The sequence below is a fragment of the Phaenicophaeus curvirostris genome, chromosome 2 (genome assembly GCF_032191515.1).
Source record: "Phaenicophaeus curvirostris isolate KB17595 chromosome 2, BPBGC_Pcur_1.0, whole genome shotgun sequence".
NCBI classification, from domain to species: Eukaryota; Metazoa; Chordata; class Aves; order Cuculiformes; family Cuculidae; genus Phaenicophaeus; species Phaenicophaeus curvirostris.
Window position 1 is genome coordinate 89341003 of NC_091393.1, and position 18704 is coordinate 89359706.

Genomic DNA, 18704 nt, shown 5'->3' on the forward strand with positions numbered 1-18704 from the left:
TGCTTATGGTTCAAGATAGCTCTTTCCTTGTGGTGCTAGACAGATACTTTCATCAGTTTACAAAAGGCAAAGCCAGGGATGTTGCAGAGGTGGTTCCCACTTGCAATTTGTGTGAAGGATAGATAAGTATTTGACAGTTCTAAGCTTTTGAGGCTTAAGTATCACTGAACAGTTTTTATTTGTTGATTATAAGGGTTTGTCCCCACATTGTGAAATTTCCACTTGTAGGGATTAGCAGTTAGCCATGGTATGAACTACATGCAGTACAGCAGCACTGTAGGAAGAGTAAAACAGTATTCTTGAGAATATGTTTTTTTGTGCTCCTATAAGAGGCAAAAAGTAGTGGCATTGTGAATTAGCAGTCTGGTGAGGAGTAAAGTCACCTCTTGTGTTTTTCAAAAGCATATTTTTGTTTTTCAGCTACATGGAAAAGACATGTTTTATTACTGTCATTGTGTATCAGTCAAACTTTAATACTACTATGACTAAATTTATGACATGACATTATAGCTCTGGACAGGATATATTCTCCAGCCATGATTTGCAGAAGTAATCTCTTGCAATTGAATCAGTGGAAACTAGGTAAATTAGTCATCATACAAATACACGTTCAGGATTATAATAAATTACTAGGAAAGTCATTACAAAATAAGAAATAAAAAGTCTCAGTGTTGAGAGAGTTGTCACTGTTCTTTATTGCTTGTTCTTGGATTTGTGTTTCCCGGACATCTTTCCTCATAAAAGGAAGCAAGATATAAATGTCTTGAAAGTACTACCGTATTCAAAGGTTAGAAAGATTTTCAAAAGCAGGCAACTTCCTGTAGGTACGTCTGTGCTGTTATGTAGAAAATGTTGTTACCCTGAAATGTTGAAAACTTGGATAAAGCGGATTGTGAAATGTTGCAAGCAAATGAGAACTATGAAAGATAGCAGAAAATACAGAAGTTTTATGCTGTTCAGACATGGGCTTGAGAACTCTGCCTGTCTCTACAGTACTAAAAAGGGCTGTTTCAATTTGACCTGACATGTTTGCCCCGTCAACAGAGCCTCGTAACAGGGCTACTTAACATTTCTGGAAGATTTCTGTTTAAAATTCCCCTCAAATTGAAGATATTCAAAGCTGTAAAAGAAAATGAAAGATCTGTTAAAGAAGTGTGAGCTTTCCACTGAGCTCAAATAAGATCACCTTCTCTAGGTGTGAGAAATATTTAGATGGGCGCCCACTGAATCTCCACATCTAAATGTTTTTATTTTTAAAATTTCCTAGAGAAATACAAGCATTTTTTCATGTTCTTTTTTCAGAGAATGAGTCACGGAAAGACAAAATTACTTGCCAAAGTTCAGCAGAAAGTCTCTGGCAAAGAAAATAATTTGTTTTTTCTTTCCTTACATAGGAATAACCACAATGCTGTTTATTGCACAATGTTAGTAACTTTCTGGACACAGGATAGAGTTAGATTTTGTGAAAGACAAAAAATTAGATTAAAATACTAGTTCCTTGTGTATCTTCAGTATTTCATATTTGGGGTGGTAATTCATTTTGAGGAGAATGTTCTTTTTATAAATGGATTTTACATCCCTTTTTAATCCTCAGATATTGCTTGGATTATCACATTGTTCTTATGTCGTGCTGTCTTTGTTACTGCATATATTGAAATCAGGCTGTCACTGACAATCAGTGAAAAAAACGAGTAATTTCCTGAAATACTATTTTCCTTAGTGACAAAAGCCTCTAGCTGCTGTGATTTAGGACATTGCCATTCTTTGAACTCGGTAGAGCTGCCCCACCTCACAGCAGACAGGGATGGCGCTGAATATTACTGAAGAGCTTGTTTTGACTACTTTTGCCAGCAAGAGGTCAGAGCACAACTGGCAAAATTCATGAAAAAAGACTAGGTTTTTGAAATTTTGGAAGTGAGTCACTACTGGCCTCAAGCACAAGAGCCGTGAAACAGAATAGTATTCATTTTAAGTATTTGATTTTATTTCTGGCCCCCATGAGTGGTCTCCCCGACTGAAATTGGACACATGGGAAATGTTCATTATTAGAAATTTTACGAGCTTTATATTTGTTTGCTCCGAGTATCAGATTCCTATATGGTACCTGTACCACTCATGGTAAATTTCATTGAGAGAAGAGCTAAATGGAGCTTAGCCATAATTTTGCACCAAGTTCCCTATTGCTTTCTAGCAAGCATAGAATCATTGTTTCTTTTGTTCTTTCTTTACTTGTTTGTGTCATAATGTAAGAATTCTTGCTCTGCCTATATGTTCAATGAGCAATCAGAATGAATGGTCCTGGAGCTGAAGTAACACCACTTTTCTGTGGCTGGTTGTGTTGGATTGTGATGCTGCTTCTGCACAGGCTACTGAAAGGAGATCTTCATGCTAGTGTCCTTCTGGCAGCCCTTTAGTCACTTGCAGGGGCACATTAGCAAATAATACTACATGAAGCAACAAACACGGTATTAGGTGTTTTTTCCCATTCTTTCTTACTTTGCTTGTTCAAAAGATGACACAATGAACTGAATGTAGTCAAACTCCTTGACAGTGCAAAACAGTTTGTAGCACTGTCTCACTTGGTAGGCAGACATTTACATGAGGAAAAGCAACACACAGCAAGAAAGCAGCCAAACTGAGGTTAGAAGTATTGATTCCCAGACTCTCAACCCGAAGTGTCGTATTCTTTCAAAATGCACTAAAAGCTTTGAAACTAAATTATTAACTGAAATTGTACATTGGGAACATGAACAATCATTTGCTTCATTGTGTGAGAATGCCAAATCTGAACAGGTTGAATGGGCTGATTATCTCAGTGTAAGGGCTATTTTGTGTTTGTGGATGGAAGACCAAAGGCACGTAAGAATTGCATTTGGTTTTTAACTATTTGCTAGCAACATTCCATCTACAAATCCTGTCTGATGATTTGAGAAGGAATCCAGAAATAATATTTTTGTTCAGAAACAGATCGAAACACATTGATCTATCTTAGCTGCCCTACCAGTTTAAACTTTAGAACGAGTGAATGCTTATCTATGTCTTGACTTTTTTCCTGGGCTAATGAACTTCTTTAAGATACAGAGACACATTCTTCCTGATCTGAGAAGTCTTACGGGTTAGAAAGTCAGAGGACTGTCATAGTCAGCCTGTGTGTAACACATTTCTGTTCTACATCCTGGCTTCTTTTCTGGCTCTGCTTCTCTCCTTGTGTGTATACAGTCCGTTTGCCTCACTGTAGAGTAGTAAAGTGAGGTCTGGTATTACCAAGAGGCAAGATATTCATATGTAGTTTTTTACAGTATTTAGTCCTACTCTCTGGTATTAAATCCTTCAAAAATATAAACACTTTTTATTATATCAGATTTTAAACAGTGAGATCCTCTATTATTCTCCAGAGTGCTACAATATGCAAGGCTCCTACATTACTTACTGCAAGCGATAATTCTCAGGTATTCAAAAATAAGAAAAATGAGAAAAATTTACCACTTTTTCATGTTACATTTTGAGTTACCCTTACTTTTTAAAATAAATGAATGAATATTGACATGATTTTTATTGCAAACAGAAGAGGATAAATATTAAAATATTTTTAGAGCTGTTATTGCTCAAGACATTTCTTGCTCCGCTGAACAAACTAAGATTTTTCCCTCTTGCAGCTTTTCCTTGTGGACTGTCTTGCAAGCTCTCCAGCCAGTATATCATTCAAGATCACATGGCTGTTCATCACAGAAACAATTATGCCTGCCAAAGGTAAATACAGTCTTTAATGACAACTATATCTATATAGCTGAAATATGAAATGCTAGTCAAAGGATGTTGGTTGCCCTTAGTTTTGGCTGGCTGCTGTATTTCTCCCCCTTTCTTTCCCCTCTCTCACTGACACAAAATCAATAGTGTAGGGGAATTTAAAAGTGAGGTATAACATGGTGTGCCCTAAGAGGGGCATGTGTAGAACACTCAATTGGAACTGTAAACTTATCTTGAGAGAAGGAAACCTAACTGTTGAGAGGTGTAAAGCCTACAAAGTCAAATCACTCTTCAAAATGACAAGTTCATGATAGGAAGGGAAATATTATTGAGGTCCACTGTGTTATTTTAATAGTGTTTTCTGTTTAGATGCATACGATTAAAAAGAAAAGTAAAATGGGAACTAGGGCAGGTATTTGTTTAATAAGGAGAAACCACTGAAGAGTAGCAGGGAGGTTACAGATTTTGATGCATAGAAAGCTACAGTATGAGTCCTGAATAACTTAGAGGTAAGTTGCATTAGCATGCAGTCATGTCTGTGATGGGTCTTCAAATGCCCCCACCTCCTGTAAACAGCTGCAAACACTAAAAAAAAAAAAATTGGAGTTAAAAAATATCCTCCATGAGTTGGCTGGAGCTGCGTAAACTTCCTGGTGCTTCAGATGCAGATGAAAACAACTGGAGTTGAATAGTCTTGGTTGTAGTTAGGTTACTGCAAGACTTCCAGTCCTTGGGCTCCCAAGGATTTCAAACTGAACAATTCACTGAAAACATGCTGTGAGCTTTATTATAATGCATAGCTGTTGAACAATAGATAAGAATGCTGCTGTATTTTTTTTCCAGAAAATCAGTCCTTTCATCAACTTGCAGTGCTAAGTGCTTCATCTGAAACTGCCTAACTCAAATCTAGTTCATCTTTTTATTGTGGTATCAGAGCCATGATTTAAAAGTTTTGTTACCTCTGCTGTGCTATGGTTCATTACCATCCCACTTATATTGGTAGCTGGAGGCGAGATTGCTGCCGCATACTTTTGTACTTAAGTGACATTTGCTTTTCTATGGCTAATGGCACAGAAACAGTGAACTCTAAGAACTGTAGAATTCAAATCCTAGTGTATTGCTCATGAATATACAGAAGCATCAAGACTAATTAAGAGCAGCAAAGATTGCCATATATAATTGAAATTTGTTATATTCTCAACTGGTGAAGCCTAAATGAGGGAGCAAAGTTCAAAAAATAAAAGGAAGAAAACAAAGATGTTTTGGAGTATTTTTGCTTATTACATTCTTAAAGCTCAAAATAAAATATGCAGAAGATATTCTTGTCATGAAAGGACCCAAGTGCTTTGTTCTCAAGCAGATTTCAATTTTCTTTTCTTCAAATGTTAGCCTTCAAATGTTGCTTGTCTGTAGCAGAATTCAGTAACTAGAGAGAGATTTTCACAGTACATGCTAATCAAAATTTCCAGAGGCTAAAATTTCTAAGCCTTAGGTATTTCACCATCTGAAGTTATAGTTCTCAAGAGTCTGTGGAAAATACTAGACCAGGAACCTTCAATATTAAACCACTTAGTTTAGTTATTACAGTGCTTCATCATCATTCTTACAGGTTTTCTTGAAGAGGTAAACTTTTGCATACATATTAAAAATTGAAATACTGCAAGACTATCAAGGTTCATTATTCATGTACTCATCCTTGGAGGAGACAATAAAATGTTGTGCCTCTGAAAAATCTGGTCCAGGTTTTCTAAAGACTTTCTCCAGTATCATTCCAAATATTCTCCATTCTTTTTCTAAATATAGCTGCTTTTCTAAATACAACCTATTTGGCCTCACTCCAGACAGTACCTAGCCCTGCATGTCTGAAACTTTGTTTGGAGTACATGTACAAACTCCAATTTTCTGTGACATTTGGCAGTAATCATGAAAGTGTCTTGGATCGAAACGGGAGTCAGCGTCCTTCAAATGAAACTGGAATACTGAACTTATCCTAGGTGCTTGCTTTTCCCTCCACAGTCAAAAATAGCATTTCCCCATATATCTCAGTTACATCCAGGCATATGCAATGAGATACACAGTTCCATTAACATCCATACTATCTCCTGTGTGGACACATAACTTAATGAAGATTGTGCAGCACTAGAGTTACAGGGCTTGAAGCTCACTTCATTTAACCTTTCATAATAAAACCAAACAACTGAATAACAAAAAATGCTGTGTACAAAACTACCTATGTAATTGTATAATCAAATAACTCCTATTGCTAGAAAGATTATGAAAGCACAGATGACCCTGAGCCTAGGTACAACTCGAATTTCATTCTCAGAGCATCACTTGGCAGTTTCCCTTGGCCAATAGCAGCAGTACTACTCGTCCTTGAAATGTAAACTTTCTGGGTAGCAGTATATATCAATACAATGTTAGTACAGCTTTTCTAATGTTGTAAATTAAAATGAAAGTTAATAAATGTATCTGTACTGGTTCTTGTATCTGTGTCTAAGTAAAGATAGGCAAAAGCCTCAAAATTCAGACCCAGGTTTGATAGCGAACCAACAAAAGTGCTGCCAAAGTACTTACATTATGCTTTCACCCAGATAAAGACAAAGGGTCAAATTCTCAGTTAGTATAATTGCAGTTAGTTTGCTAGGTTTTGAGAGCTGACAGTTGGCAAAGACAATAGCAGGAAATAGAAAGAAAATAGCACACATCACTAGGGAAACACTAGGATTTGGTGGTTTGTAGATCTGCATTATTAATAATGCTAATATTATGCAGACTGGTACCATATTCCCACAAGGAATTCAACACCTTAGGATGATCAGTTCTATCTCTATCCACTTCTGTATGATTATTAGTGATGTCAGTGCTTCATTAGACAGAACCTTCTTTTTGTTAATACAGCTGCTGGTGATTGATCTGCACCAAAGAGTTTGCATACCGGTGCTAAATATGAGTAGTTTTGTTTTGGTTGTCTGGGGGTTTTTTTTGTTTGTTTTGGGTTTGGGTTTGGTTTTTTGTTTTTTTTTTTTTTTTTTCAAAATAGCTCTGGCTTCATTTGTTTGGTTTGGAAATACTTGTCTTCTTTTACGTTAAAGGTGTTCTGAAGAGCCATATACATGCCAAAAATATCCACCATTGTGGTTAAGCTAATAGTATCTAGTATATAATATCTAATATCTAATCTAGTATTTGACTTAATAGCTGTATCTAGCTGTTGGTTCCTGTTTGTACAGATACGTAACTTGCAGGCTGTGAGACTATGATATAAGTACTTTACAACATGGTTGTTGAGGGCATAATTTGCTTTAGTTTTCCAGCCTAAACTCGGATAACTGGCCCTTTGAATTCTTTGCTACTGTATTTTTCATTTCCTTAACTTCTTCGTGTTTTCTCTGGACATCAGGCATACAATGATTAAAACAGGTTTTGAGAAATGAATGGGAGTGTCAGTAAAGGAACATAGCGCTGCATCTTAACGCCACCTCATGGCTGAAGCCTGCAGTACTCAATGTGTAGGAGAAGTCACTCCTGCCCTTCCTTTTTTTGAAAGGAAGATGGATGAAAAGCAATACACAAATCTTTCCTCTGGAAACAAAGCATTCATTTTGGAACGTGTTTACTTTTCTTCATCCACCCAGCTGTGAGGCTTATGCTGCTTCTCTCTTTGGTGGTTATACACAGCACAGACACATGCGCACCATTTTAAAATGAAATTTTAAAAGCTGGAAAAATGAAAGCCTCTATTTTTCCATGGTGCATGCTTAGTGGGAACCATGTATGAAAGTTCTCCAATAAGCTTTTGCTCTGAGCAATGTAGTGTATAATGTACTTGGAAGCAAAGATAGCTAAAAGGCAATGGTGAGATGCACACAAGCCAACAAGGTAAATATAACTCTTGCCCCTAAGGATTCAGAAAAATGTATCACGTGAGATCTTCAGTACAGAAGAGCAAGAGAATAAGTTCAGGATTGTAACATATCATAATCAAGATTCTCTTCTCTTTGTTTTTTAATTCCTCATGCTCAACAGTATGGTTGTGTTTTTTCAGTGCTCTCTTTTATATAGTAGTTTTAAAATTAGTATTTTTGATTACGCATCTTATGAAAATAGTGCTGTAGTAACAGAAAAAAATGCCACAGAAAGCTTTCCAAGAATGTTATCTTGACAGAGAGATGATTCAAACACAGAAGTGCATGAGGAGTAGAATCTCATCTACTTGAGAAAATCAAGAGGACACAGAATTTGTTCAGCTACCTGTGTTAGCTGCAATAGTAAATTGTCCTAGAAGATATATCAGAGGGAAACATTATCTGTGTTTCTTATAATGCTTTCTTAAGAAGGTATTCCTCTTACAAAGCTAAGTAGGATGGTACTGTTGTGTGGAGTTTCTGTTAATTTAAAAACCGACATGAGTACTATATGAGATTCTAAGTCAGGGAAAGCTAGGACCCAATACAATTTTTGTCAGTAGACCACTGGGGAAATGCAAATCGCCTTTGTTGTTTAATGTTTATATCCACTAAAAGATACTAAGTATCAACTAAGTCCTTTTTCTGACAGGTTGGCTCCAGACATGTCTGCCTTGGCAAAAGAGGTTTTGTGCCTTGAAGGATAAAATCAAAATTTAGAAGTCACAATGAAAAGGTGCATTAGAACTTATGTTTTCTGAAATGTCAAGTAGGGCAGTAGCACAATGGAGGAACAGTTGCTGCTAATGGAGTTGATGTACAAATCATTTGAGCAGTATAAAATGACTTTATGCCTACAAAAATAGGCTTCCATTTATCATCTGCGTATTCAAACACACAAAATAAATGAAGGCTGTTTTGCCAGCCTACTAGAATAATAGGAGGACAAATCTAATTTTCTGCTTAGTACAAGATTACAGCGTTTTCTTCTTTTCATGTAAATTTTTTTTTCCCACAACATTCTCCCACTATTGCCATTAGTAATTACTAAGTGTGATGTGTTTTAAAAACCTTGAAAGTTGTCAGAACTTTAACAGATACACACTTGGATACAGGATAATTTCTTACCCGATCTTGATCCATACTCTCAGATAGGTATAACCTTGTTTTCCGTATGTGTTTTCTGTGTTGGATACCATGTGTTTCAATGGCAGGCTGCAAGAAGAAAATTCAGGTCACTCAGTAGTGATGCAGGCATTTGTAAACCTATTAAAAGAGAGAAAACTCAAACATCTATGAATATTAGTTCTGAAAAAACAGAAGGAAATACAATGTGTAATGCTTTGTTCCATTTTGAGAATAAATGCAGATAAAACACTGTAAATAATTAACTCTTTTGATAATCTGGAAATGTACCCTTTCACAAGCTGTCTGTATCTTTGCCCTTCAGATTAAGAACTGTATAGACAAAGTGGAAGACATTCAACATATAGGGCTTTCTCCTGAACGTTTGCAGGTATATCTTGGACTTTCAATTCTAGAGTTTGGAAGGACATTGTTTAAAGTGTGGTGCTTCACTGGGCATTTTGGTGGTTTAGATTTCATGAAGTTAGTAATATTGCAGTCAGTAAGCATGCCATTGAATTAGCTAAGTTTTATTGATATAAAAAATTCTTCCAATGACCTCTAAATATAAAGCACTGCAAGTGCTAGCTTTTATCAGTTTCCGTGAACAGCATAGCACAGAACAGAGCAGAACAGAACAGAATATTTCAGTTGGAAAGGACCTACAACAATCACCTGGTCAAACTCTCCAATCAATTCAGACTGAGCAAAAGTTAAAGCTTGTTATTAGGGGCATTGTCCAAATGCCTTTTAAACACTGGCAAGTTTGGGGCATTGACCACCTCTCTAGGAAGCCTGTTCCAGCGTTTGACCACCCTCTTGGTAAATGAGTCCTATGAATGGATACCAGGGTGAAATACTTGTGTGTCTTTACCATCAGAGTAGCATTCAAAATGCTATTGAAATTGTACAAACTTATGACAAAAGTTATGGAGAAAGAACTTACATGAAGCCTCCTGAGCAGTCTTTTCTCTCCAATATGGATCTAGGTTTATTGTAGTAATAAGACTGCACCTCTAGTGTTCTCATGCTAAGAATCATGGTCCTTTTTTCAGCTCTCATCAAAGGATGGAAACATTTATCTATCGCCTGCCTTAAGACAAAATATATTTGCTGGAGATGCATCCGAGATCAGGAGTACTTCAGGAGACACTTCATCATTGTAAGTGTTCTTGTGGAGGTGTTTTGAAAGTCCTGAGCGCAGCATGACTTATGAAACGACTGTGAAAACAGTGATTCTGTGGCCATCCCAGTGTGGCAAATATCTGACTAGGAGAATGTTTACATTTCTTACTCTTGACAGAAGACGCATTTGCTAGTAAGATCATCTAATGCGTACAGAAAGAGCATTAGTGTGCTACCAAACATGTCAGTGATGAGGTTTCAGAAGAGTGTCTTAGCAATCAAAAACAATTTCTTTTCCAATGGAAATGGGTGAATTCTGGAAAAAAACAAATCCATTATGAGGCATTATTTCTATTTCAACAAAGGAGAAAATTTGAAAAAAAATTGTTTTAAATCAGATACCTTATTTATTTATATAGCATTGAGCTTAAGACTTAAGCTTACCTGTGGCACACAGAAATCCTCCAATTTTTTCAGTTACTAGGGATCACTAGTTAAAAATTAATTAATAGTAAGCAGCTGAACTACACTCTTGGACTTTGGAAGCATGAGACAGTGTTCCCATGGCCAGCCCTAGAAGTCTCTTCCAACAATGATACTATGATGCTCTGCCCCAGATTAACAGAGACCAAGTTTGAGTCAGACCTCGTGAGGCTGATCAGCTCAGTAAGCAGAGCAGAAACCTTGGCTAGTGTGCATATGAAACTGTCCCAAATGAGCTGGCAGAAAACGAGGAAAAACTTGACACTTATGAAAGAATAATCAAAACCAGTCCTAAAGACGGGAATCCGTAAAGGTAACCCACACTTCATATGGGAAAATAAGCCACCCAAATCATTAGTTGGTCCTGTAGTTCTGAAAGTCCCTTACATCTCAGGTCTTTGGTGCATTCACAGACTTAGCCCACCACTCCACAGAAGCATGGTGGTCCCAGGCACCCTGTCCTGATCCTCTTCCTACTCTCACATTCCAGGAATGAGAATGACTCCACCAAGTAATGCTCTGATGTATTGTTTTTCTCATTGTTTTGCAGTATCTGCTCTGCTTTCGTTAGTGGAGCATTGGGTAGCAGTAAAATAGGCACAACAGCATGGTGGAGCTGTGGTAAGAAGTGGCCAGGTGCTTCAGTCTCACTCTACCCAAGTCAGGAATCTCCTGAAAGAAGACTTAAAGTAAATCTGGCTCTCTGGGCACACCTTTAGATTGCCATGATCTTGGTGTTAAGACAAAGCTATGCCTCTTCTCTCTGTTGAGCTACAATTTGATTACTAAGCCAAGGTCAATTACTTACAATGGCAAGCTATTCAGACCATATTTTATGTTTTGCCCAATTTATTTGCACTTTTAAGAGCACAGGGTATACATTTACCCAAAAGGAATTACAAATAACTTTAAATGTAAGTACGTGAGGCCATGTAACTGTTTCCCATTCATCTTTTACGGAGTGTTGATCATGTAATTACTCCATGTGCTGTGACTCATTTTTATAAATATGAAATCCAAACATACATACAAGTGTGTGCAGAAACACACATGCTTTAGTAATTGGAAAAAGGAATAGTAACTTTCTTTGAGAGTAATTTTATTTTTAACAAGTACCAGCAGAGTCCTTAAGTGCTTAGATATGCACACTGTTCTTTTTATAACCTGTGTTTTTCTCTAATTCTCTGCATGAAACAGACATTAGTCAAAATAATAATTTCCATTTGGGTTTTACCCAGTGTAAAACAAAGTTGCTTTGTGACTTTCAAGACAGTAACACCTATGAAAAGGATCAAGTTGTTTCTCCAGACAGTTCAAAGACATACAAAATTGCAGCATTTTATCTTCAATGTGTGTGAATAATCTATACAGTCAATTATATAAACATAATTTTATCCTTACAGATGTAGAATCTTCATTGTCACTAACCTCAGGCAATTGACTGGATCATTTAGCAATCAGTGGAAATTAATGTATTTATATATGCAAACATCAATTTTCTGTCATTGCAAGTTTACAGAGTGTTAGTGAGATGGTTTTTAATAACAAATTTTGCAGTCTGTAAAAAATAAATTTGTACATTACTGTTACAAGGGAACTGCAATGAAGGGAATATCAAATGTATGACTACACTGTGTCATTCAACTATCAATGATTAAACAGCTATTCTGGTTCATAAATTGTTCCACACTTCAAATCTTATGCTATTCTAGCAGCTCCATTTGAGATCTGAGTTCCTTTTACAGTAGCCACTGCACAGTTTAAAGATCATCTTCTGGGAATATCTGCCAAAATTGATATGCCGGCTAGAAAAGAGTAAATGTGTACTATCATTCCTTTTTACAGGGAAGAAATTAAGACATCAGAGACAAATTAACATACCTCTGATCACACTGGAGCCTGTTGTAAAACTTGGAATTCAATGATAGTTCTCTAAGACCTACCACAGACCACAAAACCAACCTTCCCATCAATTTCAGAGTCAGCACTGTTGAAAGAAGCATTTGTATGAATGGAGGAAGAAGGTAGTGGGAGCTACTGAAGGATGCAGAGACCAGGAGTCTGTCATAACTATTGCACACTGATTGTTTTAATTTTGCATTCCTGCTCTCCTGCCAAAGGAGAAAACCAGCCAGTTTTCTGGAGCAACCAGCCAGTACTTTAAACAGGGCTAAAGCATCTTAGCATTCCTCTTGTACTCCTAGAATTCCTTTCCTCCTTTGATACCTCCCTACAGTATCAGTATTAAAAAAGTGCTGCTACCCCTCTAAAGTCTTGTGTGTTCTTGTCAGTGATCTGCAGACAAATGTTATGAATTCTACTTCTGGCCTTACCAACATCTTTTCACACAAAATATAGAATCAGTTCAATTATGAGTGACTCAGCTCTAAGAAATTCTGCTTGCCAAAGTAATAGAAGTTCTAGGAATAGTTCCTGATCACTCCTCAACATAAAACAAAGTTGACAAATGAGCATCCCCTGACCTGCTTCCTGTTGGCTTCAGGTAAGAGGTGAAAATGTGTAGCTTGTCTAAAGAACCTTTAAAAATCAAAAGCAACGATGCTGGATGTTTCCTTCTGTTGGACCACCATTTCACAGTGTAAATTACCATCGTAAATCTGTACTGACATAAGGTAGGGAGGGAGACCTTGGCTTTTGTATCAGAAATGTGCTGAAACATGCTTTACATGAGAAAAAGGCTGCAAGAATGGGAGATACTCTTAAATGCCTGAGTTTGCTCTTATTTGTTTATGCAGGAAATTGTGATTAATTAGTAGTAAAGAACAAGTGGTAGTTCCAGAGCTGTGAAACTAGCCTTTGGAATACATCTCATTTATACTTTCCAAAAGATTAAGAAAAATAGATTACTTTCCCTACATAAATAAAACAAGCACCAAATCTTGTTTTTGCTCAAACAAGAGCCAAGCCCTTCTTGTCTTCCTCCTGGGGAAATTCCTGTTACTGTCATCATGAGCACTCACATTAGCAAAACGTGCGGAATTTGGCACGGGATTAGAAAAAAAACATGGAAAACAACAACAGGCAGTGTTGCTTAGCAATGTTTCCTGAGTATATCTGGTATTCTGGAGACTTCTAAAATCATTGTTATCCACTCACTTGATATTATTTCAGCATTTAAATATTGCTTAAAATATGGAATGCTGAACAGAAGCTTCAGGCTTAAAAAACACCCAGGGACTGTAGTTTAATGTGCCAACACAGGCTTTTCATAATGATAACTAGCATGGCAAATAACATCTGAAATAAAATCTAAGCATTTGAGCCTCACTTACCATTGGATCCTGTTGAAGGAATGGTCTTTTTGCTCTGAAATGCTAAGATAAGCAATTCCTGCACCAGACAAACTGTTACCAGTGTAGACTGCAGCATTTGGCCCATAGAGGTGAACATCACAAGTAACCATCTTCGTATCTCTTTATTTTGCATTGGCCCAAAATCTGAGATTGCATCACTTTAAAAAAAGCAGTATAAGATAGGAAAAAAATTAATTTCAGAGAAGTTGATAGGTGTTCCATGATGACTGGCACGTGTCACAGAATTTCATAAACACAGTGAGTATAGAATCATGGAATCATCAAATAGATAGGATTGGAAGGGACCTTAAAAATCATCTAGTTCCAACCCCCCTGCCATGGGCAGGGACATCCCACTAGATCAGGTTTCCCAAGGCCCCATCCAACCTGGCCTTAAACACCTCCAGGGATGGGGAATCCACAACTTCCCTGGGCAACCTGTGCCAGTCTCACCACTCTCATCGTGAAGAAATTCTTGCTAACGTCTAGCCTAAATCTGCCCCTCTCCAGCTTATATCTGTTCCCCCTTGTCTTATCACCACAAGCCTTTATGAATAGTCCCTCTCCAGCTTTCTTGTAGACCCCTCTCAGGTACTGGAAGGTCACTACAAGATCTCCTTGGAACCTTCTCTTCTCCAGGCTAAACAACCCCAACTCTCTCAGCCTATCCTCATATGGAAGGTGCTCCAGCCCTCTGATCATCCTTGTAGCCCTCTTCTGGAACCGTTCCAACAGTTCCATATCCTTCTTTCATTGAGGATTCCAGAACTAGACACAATACTCCAGATGAGGTCTCACAAGAGTGGAATAGAGGGGCAGAATCACCTCCCCTGACCTGCTGGCCATGCTTCTTGTGGTGCAGCCCAGGATACTGTCGGCCTTCTGGGCTGCGAGCGCACATTGCCAGCTCATGTCAAGCTTCTCATCAACCAGCATCTCCAAGTCCTTCTCTGCAGGGCAGCTCTCAATCACATCTTCCCCCAACATGTACTGAAAACAGGGGTTGCCCCAGCCCAGGTGTAGGATCTTGCACTTGGCTTTGTCGAACCTCATGAGGTTCAATAAATTCAGCTCCTTAAATCAGTCACCAGGAAGAGTGTTTTCCAGACTTCATCATTCTTATTCTCTGCATCCTTCCCAATTTATAAATACTTCTTAAGTAGTGAAGTTTTAGGGTAAGACAAGTAATTCCAGCATCAGTCTTCCACCCGTCAAAGGAAACTGCAGTAAAGGATTGCTGTATTCACAGCTGAGATTTCCACTCTTAATAGGCAATGATATTACACTAGCTTTGGCTACACTGTTCCTGTGGGAAATCATGAGCAGCTGTTTGTCCAGGAGAAGGTATGAATTTTTTTCATTGACACTCATTCCCAGATAAGACTTACATCCTTTAATTAAGAGCCTGCATTTTCTGAACAGAGACGTTCTGTTATCCATGCTGAAAAGTGTAGTGCTTGTCTAAATTTGCTTGCCTACATTGAACTCACTGAGCGATGCAATTTGTCGCAGTAATCCACACCATGAGTTCCCCAACTCATGAATATAACTAAAATAAAGACTTTGATAATATATCTATCAAATACCCTTGCATGAGAAAGACCACTTCTAATCACATTTTCAGATCTGCCAGTTAGCCATTTTGTAAACACATGATTTTGTAGCATTCTAATTTATTAGTCAAAATGTGATGCAGAACAAAGCCAGGGAGCTAAGTCTTTTAAACCAACACCTTTATTTCATTCAATCACAATCAGTATCTCCTTCAAGTTAGCACAATGATTTTTTTTAACTTTTTGATTGGTATTGCTTACACATTTTACTTTAACTGAGTCTTGCAGCTGCCATTCAGTTATTATGCTTAGTACTGATATAAATCTGTCAGGCCTGGAGATCATTCACCACTTTCGCTCTTTTTTCCCCACAGTCCTTTGAAAACTTCCTTGCTGTTTCAAAACTCATCAGGAGTTAAACTCAGCCAACTCATTTAATGCACTTGGTAGGCATTAAACCAGAACTTCCCCTGTGAGCCAAAAGTGAAGGCATGAGCCAAGGTGAGGGTTGTATTTATAACTATGATCACTGAGTTTTGTAACATCTGGTAAACAGCTTAAGGAAAGCCTGTTCCGGTTTTATATCCCACGTTCATACTTGGCCATAATGTTCTGTCTTAGACTGAAAATAACCTTCTGTTTTAGGAGGTAACTGTGGAATCAGTCTAAAGTGTTTGCCAGCACTTCTTACTAGTTAAGATAAAGATAGTAGAATTGAAAGGCGCCAGATTTAAGAAGAGAAAAAGTGGTTTAGTTTTATCGGTTAAACTGCTTCTAGTATGTCAATTAAGTTTGTGTCCACTCATTTTGAACACAGGCTTTTCGCACAGCACGAAGGGAGAGACAAGATGTTTTATTAACTGGAAAGCAACAAGAACTGCCAGGAAAACAGAGTGGGGTCTACAGTATCTGAATATTCCCGTGCTTTTAAAATGACTAGATTTCAACTAAATCCATTTTATTTTTTCTACTTTTGTTGCATTGACAAGTACCAGATACCAATATAAGTACCAGTGAAATTATATGATAGCACTGCTAAATTAATACCTGCCACAGCAAGAAGGATGGTAAGTTAGCAAATAAATTAGCTTAACAGAAAGGTTGTTGAGTACATTTGCCTAAATAACTGATGCACTGTCCCTACTATATGATTCTGTTCCCAAGGAGGCAGCAAAAAGGAAATCAAGAGATACTAGCAGTTGCAGAAATAAAGACAGTCATGTCCTGTAAGAGGATCCCAGTGGCACACTGAATCAAGGTATGCTTCTGTAGGTGAAATCTTCACCACACCTCCTCCAATTAATTATTCCCAGTTATGGTTTTAACCATAAACAAGAGCCAGTTCATCAACACTTCAGCTAGGACAAAAGATCAGAAAACAAGGGATGTCAATTTTTGCTTTTCTAAAAGAAAAAGAGCCAAACATTTTTCATTTAGGATACAGACTTTGCATGTTATTTTCTTTTTCATGCTTGGTTATGGCAAGTGTACTCTCAGTACTTAGTACTCGTATAAAAAGTAATTGGAGAAAGGCTGAAAAGGCAGGTGATCTCTTTTTCTCCTTATGCAGTCCTTGCAGGTGAGCAGTCTACAACAGTGGGACAGGCTTCTCAGTGTGGTATGTTCACAGCTTACTTTAAAGAGAACTTTAAGGAGCATGGGAACATGTGGTCCTTCACCCAAGAAAAAGCATGTGAAAGCTAATAATATGACTTACATACCTAAAAATAACTTACACTTTTGGGCCCTTCATTCACGTATTTGGGGAGCATGCCAGGTTACCACAGAGCAAAGTCATTTTAGGAAGAGAAGTGTATGAGAGGAGAGGCTTAGAAAGGAAGCAACTCGGAGCTTTACTGGCAACCAATGGGCACTGGGAGCAGGTGGGAGTCTGCAGCCCTGGAATCATAAGAAGGAGCATAGGGAAAAGCATCAATGAGAAAAAATGGTAGTGAGGAAATAGAAACTGGAGAGTGTAGGGCTAGAAGGTGGTGAGGTAAATAAATCCCTTAGCAGACGTGTCAGCAAAGTAGGATGTGCTGCAGGACCCTTGAGGCACATGGAAAATTCAGCAGTCTGGGCAATGAAACCCAGCATCTATTAGCGAAGGGAAAAGAGAGTTGCTATGAGATGTTCTGGCCCAGGAGCTTTTGCTCACTACTCATAAAACTAAAATGCAGTGGAACAGTACTTATTTGAACAGGTTTAATGCTATGTGGCATGCAACCCACATTTATAGTAAAACTATAAGCGAAATACTAGACCAAGTCTGTTTAAAAGCTGTGGCTCTTTGACCTGCAACATTCTGTTTTCTTGTCCTCAGCCATGCCTTGGGCAGACAGTTGTTGTCCTGCCTCACCTGAATACAGAGCATCTCATGCAGAAACACAGATGGCTCATGCAGAAAAGCAGAGATTGACAACAAGTCATTGGCACTGCCATGAAAGAAGCCAGGTATCCTGACTGGCAGCGCTGTTGCATAAACGCTACAGCAAGCCTTGTCATTTTTCATATGGCTGCAGAATGCAAAGTTTTTAATCAAAATTGAGGAATATTTTGATTTGGCACTGTACAAACCTAGATAAAAGGGGAAGGTATTAATCTCTGCACAAATGCAGCTGAGCAAGTACATTTTGTTATTTGTTCCAGTGAGTTGTATAATCCTGCTTCCCAGTCATCCAAATAGGATTTTGAATTGTCAACATGTCTTTCTTAATAGGATGATGCTACAAACTCATGTCCATATACGACTGGAAAGCCAGATTGTATGCCTCAGGAGACTCTATATTGCTTTTAGCTGCTAGTGAAATTTGTTTTCTCAATGACGAGGCCACAGCCTTGAGGCCACCTTACCACAGAATCGTCAAGAAATGTTGTGCTGCATACAAGAACAAGCATAAATTTTGGAGGAGCCAATCATTCAGTGCATTATCTAAGTGAGTTTAAAAAAAAATCTCAGCTATTCCTTTTCCAAAATAAACATTACTTTAAGAGTAACTAAAACCTTGTAACCCTTCTGCTGATTCAGAAATGTTCGATACTAAATTCAGGTGGATGCATCTCCTGCTCAGAAGAAAATCTGCAATAAGTGCTTCTTTAACAGGTTTCAAGCATTATTCTCTCACATCATTAGTGAGACACACTGCAATTACATCAGTTCAGAGGAGAAGGAATTATTTCTTATTAGCAAAATAATGCAGCATATTGGGAACAAACATTCTAGTACATCGCTACAGTTGCGATTTAAGGGGGCCTTAGGCTAATCAAGAACCAATTGTATATTTTGTCAGGAATAAATCAGTATTGTTTACAGTAATATCACCATTATTCACAATCATATCATCTAGCCAGGAGTCTCATTTCACCAACCCACCTGAAACCTTCGTAGCCCTTTCAAATTGCCTGTTTGAGAAGCATCCACAGCTGCACCCAGAGAGGAAGGAGTAAAG